Genomic DNA, 25,478 nt, shown 5'->3' with positions numbered 1-25,478 from the left:
ACCTTACACAGATGGATAGGATTTTGCAGATATGATGAAGAAACTTGGATGGGAAGATTTTCCTAGATTATCCTGGTGTACCCAATGTAATCTTTGATAAGAGGGTAGCAGGAGAGTCAGATTCAGAGAAGGAGAAACCAAGGTGATGGCAAAAAGAAAGGGATGTGGAGTCAGAGGGAGGCCATGCTACTCTGCTGGCTTTGAGGATGAAGGAAGGGCCCTGAGCCAAAGAATGTAGGCAACCTCTGGAAGCTGGGTGAGGCAAAGAAATAGATTGTCCCTGAAGCCTCCAAAAGGAAGGTAGCTCTTCATCATCTTGATTTTACACTTCTGACCTTCAGTATATACATCTGTGTTTTTGGCTACTAAGTTTGTGGTAATCAGGAAATTAATAGGAAGATAATAGAAATTGATAGAAAACTAATACAATATGTTAGTGCAAGATTGCTTGGCTTTGAGCGGCCAGCCTGTGCTTCCCTTTCCCAAGACCACTCATCTCCTTCTTGAGGCATTCCAGAAGAGGCGGAAAATGTACTCCCACCACCTCTAAGCAATCACTGATGAGAGCTGGTGGACATAAATCCTAGTTCCCTTGCCCTTAGGATAGATACTCCACAGTGTGGCTTCCACATAGGTTCCTCAGTTTTCCCTGGTGCCCAATACAGAAACTGGCTCAGTTAGGCATCTGGCTGCCTTCCTTTCTCTGTCACACTTTCCCACTGCTCTTTAGGAGGGGATGCCCTCCTGGGATCACCTCTCAAATATACTACTTATACCTGAATCCTTGTCTCTTGGTCTGCTTCTCAGGAAACTCAAACTAAGATGAAGTATGGTCAGAGACCTGCTTCCCTGAACTAGAATCAATCACTTACTTAAATCAAGTGACTCAAACCAGACCCTCTAGACAGTTGCAACCTAGAATATGAACTTTAATCAGATGAGGGACCTTAAACTAAGGCATGCTTGGTCCTAGGGCAGCCTCCTACTCAAACTGCTCCTGTAGACATCTCAGTTTCCATGAGCCTCTATAAACCTTCCAAAGAATACCTTCCTCTTACATTAGCTAAAGTTGGTTCCTGTGACTAACTTTGCCATCAAAGAACCTTAAGAGACAGAGGACTAGGGAAAGAATGAAGGAAGGATGTGCACTCTTTGAAAAGCAGGAAGGAAAAACAGGTGAAAAAGCAGACTTTATACCTTGGAGCCTTAGTTAAAGTTGGGTTTTCAGTGTCTTCCAAATAGAAGCCTCCAGGACATTTCTATTGTTCTTTAGCTGCCAATATAAACCCCTGCCTCAGGACAGCCAATGTCTAGGTGCAGCCACATGACTATTCTGTGGGAGTTGACTACATTGGAATTTGGCCATTTTGAACTTGAGAGAATTCTTTAATGAACAGAAAAGCAGGTGCCCAGGAGACCTACCCTCTCTACTGCGCAATGCTTGAAGGTGATAAAGACCTTTCTTCTGTTACTCTAGGTAGACACATCATGGCCTGAGCCCAGGATATGTAGAGCTTGATCCTTGATATCATAAAAATAGCAGGGGAGAGAAATACAGCCATTATCCCCAAGAAGTGTAGTAATCTTGTTAAGTGGTTAATGGACAACAATAGAATTTGTGGAAATAGTGATAATGACACAGTCAAGAGGACTGGTGTTTAGTTCTCACCCTGACACTAATTATATAACTGTAGGCAGGAAATATCACCCCCTACATCCCCATTTCCCTCAATTATCAAACAAGAGGATTGGGCAATACGATTACTCCCTGGCTATAGAAGAGAATGATTCTTGGATGATCTGGTACCAGCCAACTTATCATGACCAACTGTCAAAGCAGTGACGTTGAGTAAACAAACCCTCCTCTGGCCTGCATGGCTGTCTCTCATCATACCCAGCATTCATGGGAGTTTGAATATGGAAATCCAAATTCTTTACTTTAACATGAATAGAGGCACAGGAATAGGGACAGCTCTAAGCTTAATTTCACTCTCAAATAACTGGTAGACTAGTGCTGTAGGTGAATGTGTTGGTTTTAAAAAGGAGAAAAAGTCAAAAGAACATCTTATTCCTTATTAGGCATAAAAGGAAAATATCTCTGTTCCCTTCAGAATGCAAGGGCATTTAGATTCTTAAAGCTGCTTTAAAAGAAATATGTTCATTTTGGGGATATTTAAGCTTATGGGTTTCCATAAAGCTGCCTCATCTTAGGACTCTAGCTAATACCTCTAATCTGCTGAACGAATTCATTTAGTAAATGTTTTGAGCACTTGCTACACAGCAGACATAGTTGAGCAATGGAAGTACAAAGCCATATGACTGATACTCCCTTTTATTTTAAAAACTCATCTTTACTCATTTAGTACACAACCGTACTCTGGACACCTATTATGTACCAGACACAGAACTAGTTACTAGAGAAACAAGAATGAACCAGATAGTCTCAGTCTTCAGGTAGCTCCCAGATAGGTGGTGAAGAAGGTCAACAAAAATGGGCTATTCTGATATTGTACAGAAGTAGATATACATATGCAAGGAACTGAAAGTAAGGAGTGATTGACAGCTACATGGAAGGTCAGGAAAGACCCCTGAAGGTTCTGACTCTTCAACAAAGGTATAAGAGAACCAGAGAGCTGGGGAGTTGGTTAGAATAAGGTTGGTGAGGAGAATTCTAGGTAAGGAGACAGAAGTGCATAAAGGACATCTGTTTCCTTGTCAAGAGTTTTAACAAAGACCAAACTTGTCAGAAACAGAAAGAAAGGAATACATTGTCTGCCTGAAATGTCTTTCTTTCCCTCTTCCTGTGGATGTAAAAATCATTCAAGCAGCCCCAAGTGAATGAAAAAATTCAATTTACAAACAAGAAATGTTCATGCGGTCAACTGCCTTCTACCACTAGCAAGGAGAGGAGGGAATACCGCATCTCTTGGACCTGGGTTTAAACCCAGCTCAGCCACCTTCTAGATCTAGCACCTCTCCAACAAGGTTAGGCAAGCTAATATAAGGTGAGATCATTAAGAGGAATCTCCTAAAAATTGTTGGGAGCATTAAATCAGAAAATGACTATAGAATCCTCTGCTAAGTGATCAATAAATACTACAATTACTAGGAAAAAAATTTTTTTGCCTTCTTATAATGAGTAACTTTTTGGTCACAACGACAAATGTTTGTAGTTATTAAGTATGTCAAGTAATAATTCCACAGGCTTATTATTTACACCAACATGTTGAATATGGAGCCAGACATAGTCACTTGAAATATACAAACATCTATTTATAAAACAAATTCTAGTCCAATTCCTGGGTCATTTCATTTTTGTTTTACTTAAAGTGTCACACAGATGAGGAACATTGATGTCAGTTTTCCTTTCCAAATAATATCAATTGCAGGCAGACCTTCTTGTATACAAATCCCATTTTTATTATAAAGTCCTGGCAGAAGATATTCTATATGACTTTGTGTGATTTTAGGCTTAATGGAGTAATGCCTATACTGAAGTTCTGAACTCCTCGTCTACCACTTACTAGCTGTGTGACATGGAGTAAGTTAGCTCACCAAGTTCACATACACCAAGTTCACAGTAAAAGTTAGATAATTCTCTTATCATTATAAAAATTTTAGACATTTACCAAAAATGGGTTATAACCCAATTAGTAAAAGCTATAATGATTATTGGCTGTGACATTTTCTATATTAGACTGCAACATGACAAGTCACCCCAAATCTTTGTCGCTTAAAACAAAAATAATCATTATCTCATATGGTTTCTGTGGGTCAGAAATTTGGAAGCATCTCAGCTGAGTGGTTCTGTCCCCATCTGCTATGCAGCTGCAGTCAGTCAGCCGGGGCTGATCTGACGTCATCTCGGACAGACGTGGGCTGGATCAGCAGGGGCTTCTGGGACAACTCTGTCTCTAGGTAGCCTCTCCATGAGGTCTCACAAGCATGGCAGCCGCAGGTGCCCAGAGTTCTTACACAAATGCTTCAGGGTTCCCAGCCTCTTGTTGAGACAAGAGAAAGAAAGAGAGGGAGAGAGAGAGCCCTGTCACCTTTTCTGACCCAGCCACAGAAGTCATGGAACATCACTTTCACTATATCCACTGTGGTGATAAGCTTCCCAAATTCAAGAGGTGAGAAGAGTGACTACAACTTCTCAAAAGAGCATGTGTGCCAGGAAATCATAGATAGTAGATGGATGGATGGTAGATCTTTGAAATTACAAATCTGCCACCTTTTCCTCAGTGACCCTCAAGACCACTCTCCTGGCACCAACACAGCCTCATTCACTGACTTGGAAAAGACACAAAGCCTTTTCTGTGAGTAGTAGACTCTAGAGACTACTAAGTTAAATCTCAGTTCTATGACTGAGATCTGTAGCCGAGTGACCTTGGACAAGTTACTGAATCTCTTTGTGCTTCAGTTTCCTCACATGTGAAATGAGGGTGATAATGACACCTGAAGGAGCATCTGTGAGGAAGAAAGATGTCAACACACACGGATGCTCAGAGCAGTGCCTGGTAAGCTGTCTGCCCTCAAATAGATAAGGCAGCTATTGCTCTTATCATCAATTATCATCATCACCATCACTTCCTAGGTTGCCTTGAAATGAGCGTCCTTGAGAAGACAGGTGACAGAGGAGTCCTGGTTGGAGTTCCCCGGAAGTAGTGTCTGAGACAGGTTCAAGTATCATTGGTTTGTTCTGTGATTCCATGAAGCAGGAATGAGGCATCCAAAAGCAGGAGACAAGGCAGAGAGCAAAGCCGATAAAACGTGCGCTGTTGAGCTGTTATTCTGATGGCAACGGGGCAGCGGGGACACAGAGCAAGTCTCCAAAGTTTCCCTTTCATGGAGGTTGGAGCATTTTCTGCTACCCCTACCTGTGGCTGAGGGTCGGGTGAGGGTTGAGTGAGGGTCATTAACTCATCCCTGTCCACACTGTGTTTAGTGGCAGGCTGAGAAGCCCTTTCCCACTTCAGAAAAATCCCGGAAGCAGCAAAAGAAAGAGGATCTGAGGCGGAACCCTGCAGCATGCACCAGATTGCCCTCTAGAACTGACTGTGCCAGAATCGGGGCAGTGGGGGATGGGCACAGAGAGTCTGCCGCAAGACCTATCTCAACGTTGGGGCGCCTGGGTGGCTTAGTCGGTTAAGCGTCCGACTTTCGCTTAGGTCATGATCTCGCGGTTCGTGGGTTCGAGCCCCGCGTCGGGCTCTGTNCCTATCTCAACGCAGCCGGACAGCTGGGCACAGGAGCGGCCATCCACTGGGTGCCAAGGGGCTGTGAGCTGCTGGCGATGCCACAGTGTGCCACGCCGAGCATAAATGGATGCTGGATTCAGGAAGGCAGATACTGGCCTTGCCTTCAGTAGGCCTAAGGGTGTGGGTGTGGCCAAGGGCAATATCTCCATCCGAATGTGTCCTAACACACTTAAGGGCCAAAAGGTAGATGCTGTGAGGGCAGGATCTTTGTTTTGTTCACTGATGAACACCACAAATGTGCCTAGAAGAGTTCCTGACACACTGTATGCCCTCAATAAATATTTGTTGAAGGAAGGAAGGAGGGAAGGAAAGAAATAATCTTTCAAAGGCCCAATACATCTCTGGTACTCATACCGGGCCTCTCTGTTCCCCTCTCTATACGTAAAGGAGGAAAGGTCCACCTTTGAAGTTAGGAATAAGGATATGAACCATTTAAAGACTGCCTGAAAGGTAACTATGATAATAATAATAATTCCAAGGCTCATATGGTAACATGCCCCTCCACGCAGTACAGTTGGGCTGGGGCGCCCTCTGTGGAGGTGGAGCTGCTCCATTCACTCCAGAAAGTCCAGTGCAATAGAAAAGGCACAGTGATCACTGAAAGGCTGGCACCGCCTTCACTGTAGTGTTAGGTTCTTCCTCAAGCCACCAAGGAGAGCTCTGAAGACCAATTTGCAAGCTGCTGCTTGGGGTCAGATGTGGGACTTTTCTGCCTGGAGCAAAACTCAGAAATAATTTGGAGCCCAACTTAGTTCTAAGCCTATCCTGCCTGTCTCTCTATCTCCATGTCTGCCCTGCACACTGAGGCTTGAGGAGAAGCCTGCTAATGAGCCCAGCTCCACTTTGGGGTTGCGCTCTCCCCACACTTTGGGGTTGCACCCTCCCCACTGTGCTGGCAGCCAGTGGTTCTCCGGGGCTCCGAGGAACAGGGCTACAGCACCACTGAAAGGAGGCCAGAGTAAAGCCACCGGTTGCTGTGTGCAGAAGCAGAGAGAGCCCCGAGACTCCAAATGAGGAGAGGAAGGAAATGAACCCTGTAATCAGTGGCAAGGGCAACCAGGCCTGACAGGTTATGTGCCGTCCATGCACAGCATAGTGTCAGCCAAACATTTCCAGCACTTGGGAGTGACGAAGTCCATAGGCAGACCCAGGTACAGAGACAAGAACATCTGCACACAGAGAAGGGAACATTCCATTCACTGGAAGCTGAAGTTTGTTTGTGTCAGCCCTACAGCAAGGCAGTTAGAGGGGGCTATAAACAAACCACTGGGACACGTAGCAGGTATTTTTAAAACTCTCACCCCCTTTCAAAAGAGAGCAGAAAACATTTTGCTAAGTGGGAGGTTGGGGTGGGGGTAGGGGGCAGACAGAAGAGTCAGAGAACAAGTGTGGCAATATCAGCCACAGGAAAACTCAACTTTTACAAATTGAATTAGAAACTTCCAGAAAAGGGCAAACTGAGTGTGTCACACTATATTAATCCTCCCTAATTGACTGCAAAAATCCCATACCTGACTTTTTTTTTCCAGAAAATAACCTTTTCAGGATTTTTTTTTCATAGACAAAATCACTCGGGCATTTTCCAAAATGGCCGATTTGCTCAGCAATCTATATTTGATTTGGGCACATTTTTGAATTGACAAATGAAGATGGGGGCATTGGGTATTGGGAATTCATACCTTGAGAAAAGAAAACAACTCACTGAAACCCAAGTATATAAAGATCAGAAGGTGCAGCCTAACATACTCCCTTGAAGTCATCGGTGAGTAGGAACAAATTGCTTTCTCTCAACCCTTCTCTGCCTCAGTAGCTTCCAAACTCATGTGAGCAGTGAAATCTTTCTTTCAAATGCAAGTTGACACAAAGCGCCAAATACCAAACAGGTTCAAGCAGAGGGGTCCTGGGGAAGCAGGTAAGGGCTTGTGAATCTGGAAGGGTGCCCTCAACTCTCCCCCTGCTATCACCCCAAGGAGCCCCTCACGTACGTCCTGGGTATGCCATGGAACACAGTCTGAGATTCTCTGTAAAACTACACAAAAGTGGGCTCTGCATAGAGAAAAATACTAAGACGTTTGTTTTACACTCCTGTTCTCAAACCTGTTTTTATAAAAATAACAGTATATCTTTCCCAAGATAAAAATCATCAGTGGCTATTAGGAAATAAAAGAGTCTTTCAATTTTAAAACTATACATGAATTTTATAGGAAATAAGTTTCAGCTACTTTCTCAGAAGCCAACATCACTGGTTTTTACCATAAACCGTGGCATAACCCACAGTAGCATGTAAATTTCAGAATTCATAACAACCTCTCAAGATAGATGTAGTAATCATTCTCCCTATTGCAGACACCATCTTGTGTTTCGCCTGTATCCATGAGGTAAGTGGGTTGTTGGGCAAATCTATAGTCATTGAAGCTTGAAAGAGGAAAGAGCCTTAAAGCTGCAACTATTAGCAGATATAATGGTGAGTGAGATTGGGGGATGGGTCAAAGGATAGGCTCTAGTTAGAGTCACCAGAAAAGGTGGATCAAACCAAACGTATAGAGTAACTAACAGGGACCTCTTCTGACTGTGCCCCAAAAGGTGGCAACTGAGCCTTTCTCATCCTTCAATCCCCAGGCATCAGTGCAGAATGGTTGCGGTTCTTGCAAAATCAGCAGTCCTAATTTGCTTCATTCAGAACTCATTAGAATAATCCCACACAAAGTAGCTCAATTTATCTTTGCAAGCAGTGCTACTCTGTGGCGATTGTTTTGTTGCTATTTTTGAATCTTTTGTAAGTTACATGAATTCAGAATGTTTCATTCACGTACTGGTAGAGGAAAAAGATGTCTTTTGGAGAACAATGGAGTCTATTGATCAACTACTGTGTGTAAACTTAAGACAAAGGCTTAACGTAATGGGCAGGAAGAGAACAGGAGTTGAAGTGTGAGGAGGTGGCTCAAATTTCAGCTCTGTTACTCACTCAAGTGTCCCACCCTGGATCCCAGCATGACACCTGAACTGCTCCAACCTCAGTGTCTTCACCTATAAAATTCAAGGCTGGAGGAATATCTATCTCACAAGTTTATGATGGTTTTATGAAGAATAAAGTTGAAATATATGTAAAGCTCTCCTGCAGAGAGTCCAGAAAATATCAAAAGCTCAGCAAGTTGTATCTAGCCTGACTAATAAAAAGAATAAACATTTTTTTCCCTGTAACTAGCAATGGGAAGAAATGATAACTAAGAGAAAAGAAGAGAGAAGACCAAGAAAGACCTGTTTTAACAGTGCAGCAGGATAAGATCTTTTAGAGGAGATCCCTCCTCCTTGTCCAAAATATGCCCCAATGTCCACCCCTGTGTGATTCCATGGCCATGGTGAATGAATGCCATGTGAGTGGCTACCTAGTGTGTTCTGCGCAGCCTTTCGGTGTTTGGAATTTCCCACATTATAAGTCTGCCTTTCTTAGGTAGAAACCAGAATTCACCATTTCCAGATTCCTTTGTTACTAAGACCCAGATATGTGACTTCAACTCCATCAATCACATATTCCCAACTTGGATTGGGAAGAGAAACTAGTTGCCATGTAGAATCCATGTTCTGGTGAGGGTGACTAAGTGTAGTGGAGAGAATTCCTATTTCACATGGAGCACTGGCTGAGGTCATGGAAATAGCACCTGTGCTCGTAACACCTATAGAGCCGGTGGGCCAGATGGTAGCTGCCGTTTGCTTACCTCAGGACCGCCATTGCATCACAGCCCAGAAATAGGCACTCAGTACATAATGCTCCTGAAAATAAATCACCAAAAGAAAAGCAAAAGTTTTATATGTTCAGAACATTGGATTTTAAAAGTTATGGTGTATTATAAAAAGTCTTCCATTTTAGAAAATGCCTAATGCAAACATTTAGGAAGGGAAAGAATAAACGTTGTCATGACAGACTTCCTGCTTTGCCTTTAGTCTGTGTTATTTCATCAAACTTGATGTCACTATGAGGAATTTGATGAATCAAGTACCACCTACTTGTTGATTTCAGTCGTGACACAAGAATTAGGTGCCATTGTCATAAACTTGAAGGCAGTGGCAACTGTCTACAGGCTATACTCTAACTCACTAGATAGAGATACAAATAGTGTGAGGGTGGGAAAGTTTCTAATCGTCTATAAGCACAACAGAAAAAAATGCATCACTTCTATCCACTAATTATTGTTGTTTAAAAACAACCAGTCATTCATTTATTCATGATTTTTATTCAACAAATATTTATTTATTCAGGAACAACCACATACCTGATGTTATGCTAGGTGCCAGAAATAATTAACAGTTACTAATATATCACTTGTCAATGGTATAATTAAATTCAACTCTCTGGGTGTTTTTACTTTCAATGCTTAATAGACATGCAACATGGTTGGCAACTAAAGTCTTTCAGCCTCTACAATTTCAATAAGATTGACTCCAACTCTCTTTGCATGTCCTGTAAAGCTCCAAATTCCCCACCAACACCAAAACAATTGTAAATATCTGAGGTGATATTTTTTTCCATGCCTTCTGGCTATTATTTACAACCTTTCATGAATTATACCCCTTGCATTATACATCTTGTGACTTTTAACTGAAACTCATTTTCCCAACTCTACTACCAAAGAATCCCATTTACAGAAACCTTTATGTGCAGAGTATATTTGAAGAGACAGAGATGTTAATATTATAGCAGTATAAACAAGTACTAAATGAATATTTGCCATCTGAGCAGGGAAGTTTCTTATTCCCTTTTAATGGCCTCAGTCACCACATCATCTCTATTCTTATTTCCTTCATTTTGTCCCTATGTCCCCTAATTCTTGTGTATTCATATATAACAAAGTCATTAATGAAATGAACTTTGGAGACAGGACTCTCATGTGTGGATCCCAGCTCTACCTCCTATAATCCACATGACTTTGGACAAGTTACTTCACCTCTGGAGACCACAGTTTGCTCATCTATAAAATGAGGATCACTCTAGTTTACAGTGTTGCTGTCAAAGTTAAGTGAGTTACACTGGTCAGAGGGGATAAAATTAACAACTCAGGAAACAACAGATGCTGGAGAGGATGTGGAGAAACGGGAACCTTCTTGCACTGTTGGTGGGTGTTTTCCACCTGTTCAGGAAAACAGTGTGGAGGTTCCTCAGAAAATTAACAATAGAACTCCCCTATGACCCAGCAATAGCTCTGCTAGGAGTTTACCCAAGGGATACAGGAGTGCTGATGCATAGGGGCACATGTACCCCAATGTTTTCAACACAGCAGTGTTTTCAACAATAACCAAATTATGGAAAGAGCCTAAATGTCCATCAACTGATGAATGGATAAAGATGATGTGGTTTATATATACACAGTGGAATACTACTTGGCAATGAGAAAGAATGAAGTATTTTCATTTGCAACAGCATGGATGGAACTGGAGGATTTTATGCTAAATAAAATAAGTCAGTCAGAGAAAGGTAGATGTCATATGTTTTCACTCATATGTGGAACCTGAGAAACTTAACAGAAGACCATGGGGGAAGGGAAGGGGGAAAATAGTTTCAAACAGAGATGGAGAGAGGCAAATCATAAGAGACTCTTAAATATGGAGAACAAACAGAGGATTGGTGGGGAGGGGAGGAGAGGAGAAAATGGGTGATGCATATTGAAGAGAGCACTTGCTGGGATGAGCACTGGGTGTCGTATGTAAGTGATGAATCATGGGAATCCACCCCCAAAACCAAGAACACACTGTATACTCTGTATGTAGCCAATTTGACAATAAATTATATTTTTAAAAAAAGTTAAATGAGTTAATACATAGCCCTTGCACATGATGATTGTGTACACATGTTAGGATTTTTACTATTGTTAATGCATACCTGTTCAATTACCTTAATTGTCCCATTGCCTGTACTAATCCATGTCTCATATTCTGGCCTGAGAATTGGTTGAAATGAATTTTTCTTCCTTAAGAGAAATTCTATTTCCATTTGCTAAAATAATATTTATTATTGGTCTACATGGAAAGGTTCACTTAACCAGACATAATGGGAGATAAGCAACTTGGTTTGGAAGACAGATGGCCTAGGTTGAAGCTTAGAACCATTCCTGACAATTTTTCTCCCATTTGGGCAATTGCTCACTTTCTATTCTTCAGTTTCCTCATCAATAAAATGGAATAATAATACTACCTACTGCATAGAAATGTTTAAGGATGAAATAAGTCAATACCATGAGAAAGTAAAACTTAGCTTGGACTTTAAAGTAAAAATCTGGCTATTATCAGACTTGGCAAATAGACACGAGAAAGCCAGCAGCAAAGTTAACTGCAAACAACATTCCTCTCCAGGGCACACTACAGCTGTAAAGCCTCATAAAAACCTCTTCTTTGGGTGACAAATGCTTCTTAACCCACTGAAAAACTTTGTTCTCTAAACCATAGACTCTGAGAAAAACTGCTGTTTGAGATCATACCAATGTGAATGAAACACTCCACTCTGTTTCAGCGTTTGTGCCTTTTTTAAAAATACACTCATTTATTATCTTACAGTTTCTGTAGGTCATAAGTCCCGGGGTTCACATGGTTCCTCTGCTAAATGAAGGATTCACACAAGGACTAAATCTAAGTATCGCAGGCTGCATTACTTCCCAGAGGCTCTGGGGGAAAGTGTTCTGAGCTCATTCAGATTGTTGGCTGAACTCAGTGCCTTGTTGTCGGACTGAGGTTCCATTTCCTTTCTGGCTGTCAGCCAGGTTTGTCTCTGCTCCTGACGGCTTCCCACAAAAGCATCCCGCTCTTACCTAGAGAATCTAAGTCCCTTTGACACAGAAAAACAGCCCAGACTTATAAGCCATGTGCAGTCCTTCAAGTAAGGAGTTCAAGTAAGATCCTCCACATCTACCTTAACTTTATTGTCTTGAGGAAAAGGATCCTGAGTCCACTTTGTGTCCAGACCTGTTGCTGATGCCTTATACACAGCTCTGATTTGCTGTGAGCCCATCAAGATGCTGCTTCAGATGTTAAATTTCACCCTTCTTTCACCCTTCCACTAGTGTGTTCTCTCTCTCATTGCAATGAGTGAATTGTCTGACTTAGTAGGACTAGAGTCTTGTCCCTGATGCTTTTAGGCTGGTTGGGCTAGAAAAACTCCTGCCTAAAATGCAGCCTGGCACATGAAAACACTTGACTTAATCTCAGCTATTATGACAAATACAATAATAATTATTATAATAATAATTATTATTATCATAAACCCTGTGGATAAATGCAAATAAAAGAGCAATAATGCTGTGCCAAGGACAGAAGCTGTGAATAAGCCAATTGGAAAAATAAATCACCATGCACTATGTCTGCAGAAATCCCTCTAACTGCCAAGATTTTCTGAAAGCAAATTTCCACTTCAGAAATCTAGCTTACTGTCATGTGACACCACCATTTAGTGTTCGCAGAAGCCATTCAGTCTTTTGAAATATCTCAACGTGTAGCATGGCCCCATGTTTACTCCTCTGGACTGTAAGTTGAAACACGAAAGCTACATCATGTAAGACTTTAAGACCTGATTTAAAATCAGCCCTATAACCGATACTACATGAAAAAAATAAGTTGATCTCAGAAATGTTTCTCACTTTTTCCGACCAAAAATGTAAAAGACGTTTGGAAGCTTAATAATTATCATGAGTAACCCTGACATAATATAAAAGGGCTCTGGGCTTTGGGAGATCTTTTAGAAACATACCTGACACCAATTTTGGGGTTCAAGGAGGACCCTGGTGAGGGTGGAAGATATCGAGCATTAGAAAGATGTCCCTGAGAGCATCTTCACCTTTCTGGCCTACCTAGGCAACATTTCTCATATGGGTAAATAACATTCAGAAAAATAGATTCAACAACCATTTTTCAAACAATTTGAAAGAGCTGAGTCAGCACTGAGCAATGACTGGCACATAATAAACTCTCAATAAATATGTGTTCAATAAATTAGTGGGCTCTGATATGTGTTTTAGACAAAATACCACCCTCTGGAAATGTAAACATGAGAGAAAATGCTGGCATGGGCATGATAAAGAACAGCCAGCAAGTAATATAAAAATAGTTCAGACATAAATGGATAAAACCATCCCTAGGGCCAAGGAAGAGCAAAATACTTTGTGAAATTCAGAACAGATAAAACAATTCAGCTCATTTGGGCAAAGCTGATCACTTATTGGTTCTCAGGTCAACTGACCTGCCTTCTACAACGCTATGGGTGTTGATTGGTGAGTGTTGGATGCATAAATTTCTACAGTGTGCGTTTTTCTTCCAGTCATAGCAGAGGCTCATGCCCTTTTTTTGTATGAACACTTCTGATTTTCAATATACAAGGTCTTAACTTAGTTAACAAATAAGTACGATTTATAAGAAACACATAAACACGAATTCATTAATATGGTATTTGTTCTTTTCTGTTGTTCTGTGCTAATTTATTTGGAGGGCAATATTTAAGATACAGAAAAAGACAAAGAATGATATAATGAACATCCAACTTAAGTAATAGAATCACCATCCAATTGAAATTCCATTTTTTTTTTGCCATTTTTTACTTTTATTTGGCAATCAGCCATTAGTTCTTATCCACATTAATGGTCTGTAGATTTTTAAAAGTGGTGACAAGTACATACATAACCAACATATAGAGCTTGTCTGGTGAATCTTCATCCTTGCTACATTTTCTGGACAACTGCACACAGATATGGTATGGAATATTCCTTATTACTTTGGCCCAGACAGCTTTGTTGAGCCTGGTGTCAATGTGCATGTCTAGAGTTCCCATCGCCTTCATGGCAAATTTCCGGATCTCTTTAAGTGCCCAAGGGGCATGCTACTTGAAACCCACTTCATGAATGCACTTGTGAATGTTGATAGTGTCTTCTCTGGTCACTACCTTGTTGATAGCAGAGCAGCCCTTCTTCTCCCCACCTTTCTTTCCAGGACCCATTTTGTCAGACCCACATTGGAAAGTGAAATCCCATCTCTGATTATAGACTCCTCATTCCCTACCAGAGTTATCAGCAATCCTGAATTTGGTGATTATTATTTCTATATCTTCTTTAAGCTTTTAAAACATTTATAATTATATCTTATAAAGCATATGCAATATTGTTTGTATAGTTTAGCCTAAGTAAAACTGGTATCATACTTTATTTTTCTGAAAATTCATTTTTATTCAATGATATATTTTTGAGATGCATCCCTGTTGATATATGTACTGTCTGTATAGTATTCCACTGTAAGAGTATATACAATTTATTCCTTCTCTTAAGTTGTTTCAAAAACTTTTTTATTATTATCAACAATGGTTTTCTATAGTACATAGCTAACAAAAGAATATACTATAACTGTTACTGCAACTACTACTAATGATAATAAAAGCTAACTTCTGGGGGAGAGGGCAAGATGGCGGAGAAGTAAGGAGCTCCGTACTTGCACTCGCGCCCATACATCACACAGAAAAGATCTGAAGCCATTGGAAACCTTACAAAACCTGAGAGATTGGGAGAAAAAGGACACAGAATCCACTGAGAGAGGCTTCTTATGTGAGTGCAAACTGGGGACNCAACAGTTTGAGCCCTTTGTGGGGCTCTGTGCTGCCAGCTCAGAGCCTGGGGCCTGCTTTGAATTCTGTGTCTCCTTCTCTCTGCCCCTCCTCCACTCACACTCTGTTTCTCTGTCTCTGCCTCTCTCTCTCTTTCTCAAAAATAAATAAACATTAAAAAAAATAGTGACAGCAACTGGAAAATCCCCACAATGTAGGAAATGGGCTTCTTATCACAGCTATTACAGATTCCATCCTATAAAAGGGCCTTCTGTGTTCAATGGATTGCAGAAATTTGGGCATTTCTTTAAGAGAGCTATAAAAACATGCTTGACTGGATAAAAGGGTAGCCTTTTTTTTTTAATGAAAAAACAAATTCTCAGCCCATAAAAAGTTAAGATTGGCTCTAACAAAAAAAAAATAATTGTATTTTAGTTACATATCTTATGTTTTTATGGCAAACTCCTTTCTCCACAGAGAAACTTCAAGTACTGTGACCTCCAAAAAACACTATGCCTGATTCTCAAAGGAAGAATTGCAGAACCCTGGAAATTCTAGGTCCCTATTAAATTTAAGAATTTTTACCAGCTATGAACCATCTCTTCTGATCTTGCAACCCCAGCAAAAAAAAAATCAACAGTAATCAAAATATATCTCCTCTTTTGTCTCTTAGAGACATCCATTTTGAAATAAACTGAGTTCTTAACTAATCTGGATTATCCGATGGAAAATACCGAGATAAATCAATTGTCTCTTCTTGGCATTCCAGTTCTAAACAGAGGCCCAAAGAGATGTTTGGTGTCACTGTTAATAACAAAATCCCTGAGGCTTGTGGATAGAAAGAATGTCTTACCCCTTCCACTTCCCTGAAGCAAAGTAAATCTGTTTCAAGGTAAACTGTGGGCTCTTGAAAAGATTTTTGAGCTACTTAGCTATTATAAACCAGTCTTTATTCTTCCATGAAACCATGTGAAAGTAGATGGAATCTTCCATAATTTAAAAAACGAGAGAGAACTTGACTATTTTAAAAGCTATTTCTCTCCATCTGATTCTTGATCAAGCCAGATTATATCTGTTCTCCATTACAAAACTTAAGTCTGAAGCCTCTTGAATTACCCTAGACTTAGAGCTAACTCATGATTCTAAGAACTTCTAAATAATATTCTGACACTTTTTGAACTGTTTGCTCAGGAGACAGGGTCTTTTGGAATGCTTTAGCAATAGTTGAAGATAGAGGAAATGCGTTGTTATGTAGAAATGCATAAACCCTGGGGCAGATGTCTGGAGGAATCATCAAAGCATACCATCTTTTGAGATGTGGGGGATGTCCAGGAAAGACAGACTAGTGTAGGGAAGGACTATGGGGTGGCAAAAGGAAGGAAGAGACAACAATGAGAAGAATCAATAAGAAAGTCAGAAAAAACACCTGTTGCATTTTATCTCATAAAATTACAGTTCTCTCTGATAAAACTCTCTGAATATGGTGAGAAATCTGATAATTTACCTTAAGAAAATATATAATTTTTCTTTTTTTTTATTTCCTTGAGGCTACTCTAAACTCCAGATTATTCAGAATATCAGTGAGGGATGTGCTGTCTCAAATACTAAATAAATATTTACTTGTAGAAAATGAACCATCTGTGCATGCACATATACACACAAATGTTGCAGGATTTTTTACCTCAATACCTGAGGTTTGTTGTCTCACCTCTTCAAAGAATGAGCTGCAGGCAAAAGTTTATTAGAGTATATGATCAGATCAGAAAGGAAGAAGAGTATGGAAGGAAGCTCTCTTTACTGAGAGGGGGCACTCAAAAGTGAATGCCCTTGACTATAGGCAAGGGTCTTTGTTTTTCAAGGTTCTGGTCAGCCCCTCCCCTTCTTTTCCCTTCCCCCTCCCTCCTTCTCGGTTCTACCCTTAACTGAATGGATAACTCTAGGTGCTAGGTTGTTCATGCCTAATTGGCTCAATTCCATTATGTGAAGAACCAGACTATGGCCATACTGTCCTTGTGTAACATAAGTTTTATGGTTTACCTTTTTTTAGTTAGGTATTTACTTTTTTTAGTTAGGTATTTTGATTGTCAAATTCCTGAAGGAACCTGAGAGGAATAGGTGGTGTCTGTTACATTCTTAAGAGGAACCTTACCCCTGATTGCTGTGGTCAGACACTCCCAGCATTGTTCCAAAGTATGTATTTTTCCCTCCAGGGACCTCAGGTCCTAACCTGTCCCTCTCTGCCTATTTTACCCTATCTTTCCGTATCATACAAATACCCATCTACCAGAATAAACCAATACCCCTTCCTACTCAGCTTTCTTGTGGCATTGGCTAAGGGACATGGTGGTTGTAAAGACAAGATGCTAGATCTCAGGGACAACAGAAATGAGATAACACATCTACATTATCAAGACCCACTACAAGGAATGAACATTATTGGTCATACTTTTAGTGAAGTTTTACCCCAGAAACATACCCTGAGTCCAGAATTTATGGGCATTTAGTTTGTTGGGGTGACAAAAGTAACACAGGGACAGGAGTAGGAAAGGAAACAGGGAGGAAACATTGTCAATAATGTATTGTCAAACCTGCTGTCCCCAAGGTGACTCAGGAAGTGTGGGGCCAGTACAGATCACAGTGCCTTAGAACTAACCCATGTGAGGGAAAAGGAAGCTGTAAGTGTACCCATCAAGTCCTATAAGTCATTGATTGAGGCTGATGGCATGAGTGTTGATGGTATCAACTCAGGCCCTCGAGCTCTCTAAACAAGAAATTGCATAGAGGTCAATTATGAGTTCTAGGTGAGGTTTTTATTAGGGCTTATGCTGGAGCACAAGGGAGACAACACAAAGGGAAAGGGTGCTTCAGGCTAGCTCTCTGGAAAAATTTTTAAAGGGGCTGAGGTAGAAAAGGAGGAACATCTAAGTAGGTTGGGGCAAGGAGATACTGGAGGTTTGATGCACGAACACAGTGGACACAATATGCTTTTACATACATTGAATGTCTCATCGGCATGTTAAATCTTCACCCACGTATGATTTTTAGTTTTATAATGAGGGGTAAAAGTCAGTGATGGGGTCCATCTTATGCAGGCTGGTTTGGTCCTCTCTCGGTAGTTGAGTGTCTCCTTTCAGTGAGCTTCCTCCCTTTGCATTCCTACTCAAAGGCATAGAGCTATAGCTATCCTGGAAGATCTACCCAAGGGACATTATTATCTAGGAACCCTGGATTTGGCAGTTAGTGTGGAGGGGACCAGAGTTCTGTCCCTGCTCTGTCTCATTCCCCTCTGAGAGATTTGACCCTCCTTATTTCTAAAGAGAAGGGGGTGAAGGTCTCATCTGAAGCTACTTCCTACTGAGAGGGAGGTCCTGGAGGAATAAAAATCTCTTATGAGCTGTTCTAATGATTTATAAGCACTTGGATTCTCCTATCATGTAGGTTGGAATCCTTGTATGACCATTAATTTGACTTGGAATTCTTAAAGCCTGGAAGACACAAACTTTACCATGAGGCTAAAAAGGTTGGTACCCAAAATGTAACAGCAGTAAAATAGACACTAAGGGTCCAAGAAAAGGCAGGAACCAAATAATGTTAGAGATGTAATCTGTAATTGAATACCATATAGTTTGGTCACTGGGATAATTAACCCATGCAACCATTTGGCTTGTTTGTAAATCTGAATATTCAGTTTTACATCCCCAGCGTTGTCGATGTATGTACAGCAAGTTTTCTTGGCTACTGTATAGACATCTTCTTGTTCAGCCAGAAGACAGTCTAGAGCCAACTTACTGTCAGGTACGACCTATTTGCCAAAGAATCTAAGGACTTCCAGAAACCCTCTAAGATGTCCCAAGCATTGAGGCCAGTTTGTCTATGGCTTGGGTATGGTTTCTTAAGGTTGTTTCATGATAAGTAAAACACCTTCAGGGGACAGCCAGTCTTATGGCCCCTCCAATTTCTGCTGAGATGGGTCAGAGTGCTCTCTATTGCCTGGTTTGAAAGGTGATGTTATATATAATGGTGTCTAATCTTTTAGGGCCTAATCATCCCAAAATGCACTCTTTTTAGAAGGGAATATTAAACATGAATGGACCACTGCCCAAAGAGGCCAGAAGAAGGAAGAATCTGAACTCCCTTCATAAGCTAGTTTATTTTGTGGTGGACCACAGAGGAATGGATGAGAGCAGGGAGTGGGGGACACAAGCTTAGCAGGGTGAAGAGAAGCTAAGCCATCTTTATAAAAAGGGACTGCAGTTAGGTGTATTATTGCATCTGGGGGGCAAGGACCCTTCATCCAATGGCCCTTGCATCTAGTTCTGAGTCCTCTTTTATTACCTGCTGGCTATCCAAGGCAGATGGGGTCTGATACGTGAGCCTCTAGGAAGGTATTGCTCTTCCTTTTCAGTGCATACAAGGAGGAGTTAGATTGGTGGCCTGGGGAGAGTAGAGATGAGTCCACACACCAGTGAGTCTGGTTAGGGGTACATGAAAACCTTGAAGAGGAAAATGACATAGGATCAATAGAGTGTAAGCTTCCCATATCGGTGAGGCAGGTATCTGTCTAGCTGGGTCAACACGGTTGTCCTTGTTTATCCCAGGGCACTGTGAAAGTACTCAGGAGTTTCAAAGAAGGAAACAAAATGGAGAGTCTCCAGATTGGTGGCCTGAAGTGGGTAGAGCAGAGGCAGCTGGAAGAAGGGAAGGAGAAAGACAGTGAGAAGGAAAGAAATACCACTTCAATCCTCCTTCCCCAAGGGTGTCTATTCAGGCAGAGAAACCAAACAGGGACCATTGGAGAAAGAGACAGTCTTGTGTCTTGGGGTGATCACGCCCAGGAAGCCAACCATTTCAACTCCCCTTCCCCAAGGCTGTCTATTCAGGTAACTCAGAAAGAAGAAAAGAGAATAAAGGAGTTTCCTGTGACTGTCAGACTTCCAGCCATTATAGGATGTGAGACGGGCCCCTCCCACCTCTGCTGGTCAGCTTCCAGCCAGAAGGGGCGTGTAGGGAGCATGGTCACATAGGCTGAGAGCGGTTAAGCCATAGCTCTCTTGTGACCACCCCAGACAGGGTAAGAAGGAGGGGAAAGGATCTGGAAAAGAAGAGGGATGTCAAAGGAGGAGGGAGGGAAGGGAAAAGTATTGTCTGAATGAGAGTAATGGGACCCTAGGACACCAGAAGGAGACTTACCTAATGTTCAGGTGGCCACACGTAAGGGGTTGTGTCAATCTGCCCCAATGAATAGATCCCAGACCCTCTCTCACAGAGGGACAATGACCCCCTGGGGCCCTTTCATGGCCACTGATATATGGTACCAATTCAGGTTTTCAGTACCTCTCTAAGCAATAGAAATTGACTAGATGCCAAACAGGAGTTCCAGTAGAGGCTTTCTCAGGGCTTATGCTAGAGGGCAAGGGAGACAATATCAAGGTAAAGTGTCCTTTGGGCTGGCTCCCCAAACAAAGGCCAGGGAAAGTTTTTAAAAGGGCTGAGGTGGGGAAGGAGTGGTATCTAGGCATGTTGGGACAGGGAGGTACAGGAGGTTGTATGTGCAGGCACAGTAACAACATGCTTTTACATGTATCACATGTCTCGTTAGCATGTTAAATCTCCATCTCTGAGCATATTCTTTAGAATACTGAAAATAATAAGGGGTGACTCTGGTGAAAGTTCAGTACTGAGTGCAAGCTGCTTTGATCTGGTCTTCCCCAGTCTTTATAGACTAGTCCCTCCTTTTAGCTCACGAGCATGCTTGCTCTGCATTCCTGCACGATATACTAGTCAAGAGCATAGAGTTTTAGTTATCCTGGAAGATCTGCTACTCAAGGGCAAGAATGCTGGATTTGGCAGTTGGATTGAGTGGACCTGAGTTCAGTCCCTGATCTGTCTCATTAATTCCCACGCATCTCTAGTGAACAAAATAGGCTTCAGCAGACACAGGACACTCTCAGACAAAGAAGTACAGGTACTAGCAAGTGAAATCAGCCCCTGTGAATGGCAACTATCAGGGCAAGGAGATATGGGTGACACTGACACCATCTGCTCATGGTCATGCAAGAAGTCAACATTGCTGAGTATAAGGAAAGGATAACCTCACCTTCACATCCTTCAGTGCACCTGACTGAGGCATTGTATAGACTGTTTCCTTTAAAGGAAGGCTATTGAGCTTGTAGGGGAGGAGGAATTTCTTATCTCCTTCGTGGTCTCCCTCGCTGGACTAAGAATCAAATTGCCATGAGACAGATTAACAGGAGAAAATCAAATTTAATCTTGTACATATGGGGAATACACACGGACATGAAATTCCAAAGACAAACAAAAGTGGGGTATATGTGTCATCCTGAACCAAGGAGAAGGGGTTAGGGGCCTAAGACTTCAATGAGAAGCCATGTAACTCACAGGGGGGATAAAAGCAGATGTTTGCTAATTAGATGTTTTCCCTGCCTTACAGGTGTGTCACACTGATAAAATTTATCTCTGGTAATAACTATTATTTTAGGAAAGACCCCTTAATTTAGATTCTTCTGTATAGGTAAGGGAGGAGCAAAAGTTTCTTTTGAGCCTGCAGGGTCTCGATTGCCTTCAAGTCAAAAATAATCTTTATGCCAAAGTGGGCCATTTCAGATTGGCTTGCCCTTGGCCCCTACAAGCCACAGTAGTCTGGAAACGTTCCAATTTTATATGGTTCATTCAGCTTCCTTTTGGCATTCTAGCAAGATGCCCAAACAGAACATAAATGAAGCTTGTATATACCATGTCTTTTTCATGTCTCAAGATAGATCTAGAATCTTGAAAAGGTGTCCTATATTCTGTAATTCCTCATTTCATACAATCCTCACATCAGTGCTCTGAGGGGAAACAGCCTATTATATGAAAAAGACTGTTCCTGGTCCCTAGGAAGGAGCCTTTTAAACTCTTGGAAATTCTTGAGTAATAAGAATATCTTTGTTGCTCACGGTGGGAGCCCCTTGGGCCATACTTGAGTTTATGGTAATGAAGTAACTCTGGTGGACCCCTAGTTTCAGGATGGGGGCTGTCCATACTGAAAAGACCAACCATGTTTTGAGAAGGGCGCATGATATAACCCAACCTCTTGGGAGGGAAAAAGGCCTGGGCACAGAATGCAATCATGTGGCCAATGATCCAATCAATCATACTTACATAATGAAATCCCAATAAAAGTTCCTGATACCAAACCTCAAGTGAGCTTCTCTAGTTGGTGATTATACATTAATGTGCCATGAGGGGAACATGTCCAAAGGACATGCAAATTTCATTTTTGAGACCCTCCCAGACATCACCCTGTGCATCTCTCCATTTGATTGCTCCTCATTTGTATTCTTTATTTTAAAGAATCGCAACTGATTATGAGCACAGTCTTTCCTGAATCTGTGAGATCTTCTAGCACATTATCAAGCCTTCGGGGACAATGGGAACTCATGAATGTGTAGCCAGTTGTCAGAAGTGCAAGTAGCCTGGGAACCCCCAAACTTGGGACTGGTATCTGAAGTGAGAGCAGTCTTGTAGAGGAGTTAGCCATTAATTTGTGAAATCGAACCTAACTCCAGATAGTTGGATTCAGAATTGCACAGTGCAACCCAAGAAGTTATGCAATTCATCTAAGATCCATTAAGTGCTGAGTGGGGTCAGATTCCAACATAGGTCCTCCTTGCTCTAATTACAAGTGCTTTCCACTATGCCTTGCTGAATTTTAGCACAGGCCACGAAGGTTCAGGCTAGGATCAGGGAATATTGTAGTTAAGGCTGACTTATAAGTTATGTGCTATTTCTAAAAATATACAAAAATAACAACAAAATTATACAAAGTCTATTGTAACAAATAAGTCTATACATGCAGATATAATAGTGCCAAACCTATTCTTAAACTGCTATAGCCCAAAATTTAATCCAGAAGCTGAGTCTGGATTATTTATCAAAGCATCTTGAGTTTTTTTCCTGATGGTATCTCTGCCATCATATTTTGGGAGTTTTCCAGGTTCACTGGTTTTTGTTCACTTTCTTTAGCAAAAGAGCATGAAGTAAAGTCACACTTTTGCTCACACCAATCACAAATGTAAATAAAAAATTATTCATTTTTTAATTTCTTTATGATTGACTTCATGTTTCTCCCACAACCTGCTGGTGTGGTGGTGGTGTTGGTGTGTGTGTGTGTGTGTGTGTGTGTGTGTGTGAAATAATGAACATTATTTCATTTTGTGAGGTAGAGTGTGGATGACTTCTAGAGATTTTTTAAGTTATCTTTTCTTGAAGTATAATATACATACAGAAATACATAGAAATTGATATGAGGTTGCGAGCGAATGGTCAAGAAGGAATTCTTGACACGTTTTCTGTGCAAAAAGGTGCTTTTATGATAGCATGGGAACCAGGCTCGTGGGCAGAAAGAGCTGCACTTTTGCTTTATGATGCTGGTGATTATATGCTTAGTGCTCAAGGAGGAGGGATGTAAGGGGGTATTAGATCATAAATGTTTTCTTCAACTTTCTACTTGTAAAACTACTTTTGCAAGATTTCTCTGGTGCTTATCCTTCAGCTCGATATTAACCAGTAAGCTGTACAGGCAGTGATGAGACGCTTTAAGAATGTAGCAGCCAGCACCTATTTGATCCTTATCGGAACTATGCAGGCTATAGGTCAGCCTTCTGGGCTAAAGATGAACGTTTTTCTGCTTCTATTCCTTATCACAAATCACAAGTGAATTTTCAAGATTATTGCCTTGTGGGAAGGGTGAGGAGACCCTGTATTTCATTCAAGGGCTCAATATCATATATTTCTCTTTAACTATTGTTATAGTAATTCTAATGCTAATTTCTGTTTTTGCCTGCCATCCCTCTATTTCTCGCCTTTGAATGAAAAAAAAACCTGCCTCAGGAAGAGAAGGGATGTGTCATTTACACAGAAATATATAACTGAAAAGGATATTCAGATATTTCAAAATATTAATCCCTAGAGATGCAAAGGTTAATTTCGGCATATTTCTCCCAATATGCTTATGTGTAAACAGAGCTCTAATTCATCAGTTGCAGAAGGACTGGGTCAAGTCGCTTTGAAAACAAAAGGGAAATAGTAGCGGCTTGCATTTATAGTGTTTGATAGTTTGCAAGATGTTTTTAATAGTTACCTTACTTTAACCTCAGAAGACCTTGTGGTCTATGTTTTACTATCTTCATTTCAAGGTTGGGAGCAATTCAACTGGTTCCTCCCAACATATAGCCATAATTTAAGAAAAAACAGCATAATTTAAGCATGCCTTTCTTGTGGTTTTAAAGGAAAAATGACATTCATATTTGGGGCAAACTTCTTCAGTTTTTGGAAGAGACATTTTTAGCATATCTCTTCAGTTATTCAGATGGTTATCAAACACAAGGCAGTATCAGTATCCTGGAAAAGGATCATCCACAGGTGAAGTTAAGCTAAATGCAGTCTATACCCCCGGGGACCAAGTGCCCTGTTTAGAAACATAAAGAGCCACCATCTTCACAGTAGAGCGCTCTCTTTACAGGTTATGATGATGTGAACTCATGTTTTGTTTTCTGGACAGGAGTCAGCAGTCTTGCACTCTGGAATATCTTGAAAAGTTGGCCTCTTGAAGTAGGAGGGCAGGAAGGGCCCCAGAGAAGAAGCAAGTTACTGAATTCCAGGAAAAAGGATGTGATATTTTATTTTGTTTCCATTTTCTGCACTATAACTCCCTTATATTATCTTTAAACGTTGAATTCAAAAAGCCATGTGTTAATTGTTCTTGGAGAATTATTGTTTTCCACACTCTGGCAGAATGGACCAGAGAGAATAACTACGAGGGGGGAAAGGGGTTCACAGCCCTACAGGAGCAGAAAGAGGGAGAAACTGAACCTCTATATGCAACAGGAGGTGCTGAGGGCACAAGTGAGCCTGCGGAACATTCTGGTATTACCCAGCATTCTCAGAATCCCTGCTGTCACCCAAAAGGACCCCAATTTGGGACCATTGGACAGTAAAGGAGAGAGACTCCCACAACATACCCAAGGAAACCAGGTAACAACAATTAGCCAAAGGAACTGAAATGCCTGTTCAAGGTCTCTGTCCACCCTTCTTGCCATAGGGGTCAAGGGCAATTTGTCCCAAAATGTGACACTTTGGCATATTGGTTTTTAAAAATATTTTACAATATTTATTTATTTTAGAGAGAGAGACAGAGAAAGAGACAGGGACAGAGACAGAGACACAGTGTGAGCAGGGGAGGGGCAGAGAGAGAAGGAGACACAGAGTCTGAAGCAGGCTCCAGGCTCTGAGCTATCAGTAGAGAGCCTGACGGGGGGCCCAAACTCATGAACCAAAAGATCATGACCTGAGCCAAAGTCAGATGCTTAACAGACTGACCCACCCAGTCGCCCCTAAATAAAAGTTACTGAAGAGACAGCCTATGCAAGAACACCCAGACCCTCCTCTGTCCCTCTAAAAGCAGGAAATAAATCTCCCATGGAGAAGGTAGCCTACCTTTACCAGCAGGTAGAAAGACATCCTTATCACCAGAGATGGGAAATCCAGGGCTGAGAAGGCTGTATAAACAACCCTTGTGACTCTTTATGAATTCACTATCACAGCCCAAATTCTGTTTAGAATTCCTTACTAACTGAAGCTCCTAAAGTTAA

The 25,478-nt window shown here is 41.3% G+C and overlaps 1 pseudogene; it reads right to left on the bottom strand.

The window, feature by feature from the left end:
* Nucleotides 1-13,854: 13,854 nt before the first annotated feature.
* On the bottom strand, nt 13,855-14,229 carry LOC144242572 (large ribosomal subunit protein eL31 pseudogene; annotated as a pseudogene).
* Between the last annotated feature and the right edge of the window lie 11,249 nt (nt 14,230-25,478).

The sequence above is a fragment of the Crocuta crocuta genome, unplaced genomic scaffold (assembly GCF_008692635.1).
Source record: "Crocuta crocuta isolate KB4526 unplaced genomic scaffold, BGI_CrCroc_1.0 scaffold187, whole genome shotgun sequence".
Taxonomy (NCBI): Eukaryota; Metazoa; Chordata; class Mammalia; order Carnivora; family Hyaenidae; genus Crocuta; species Crocuta crocuta.
This window is presented reverse-complemented; position numbering and strand designations above follow the sequence as displayed.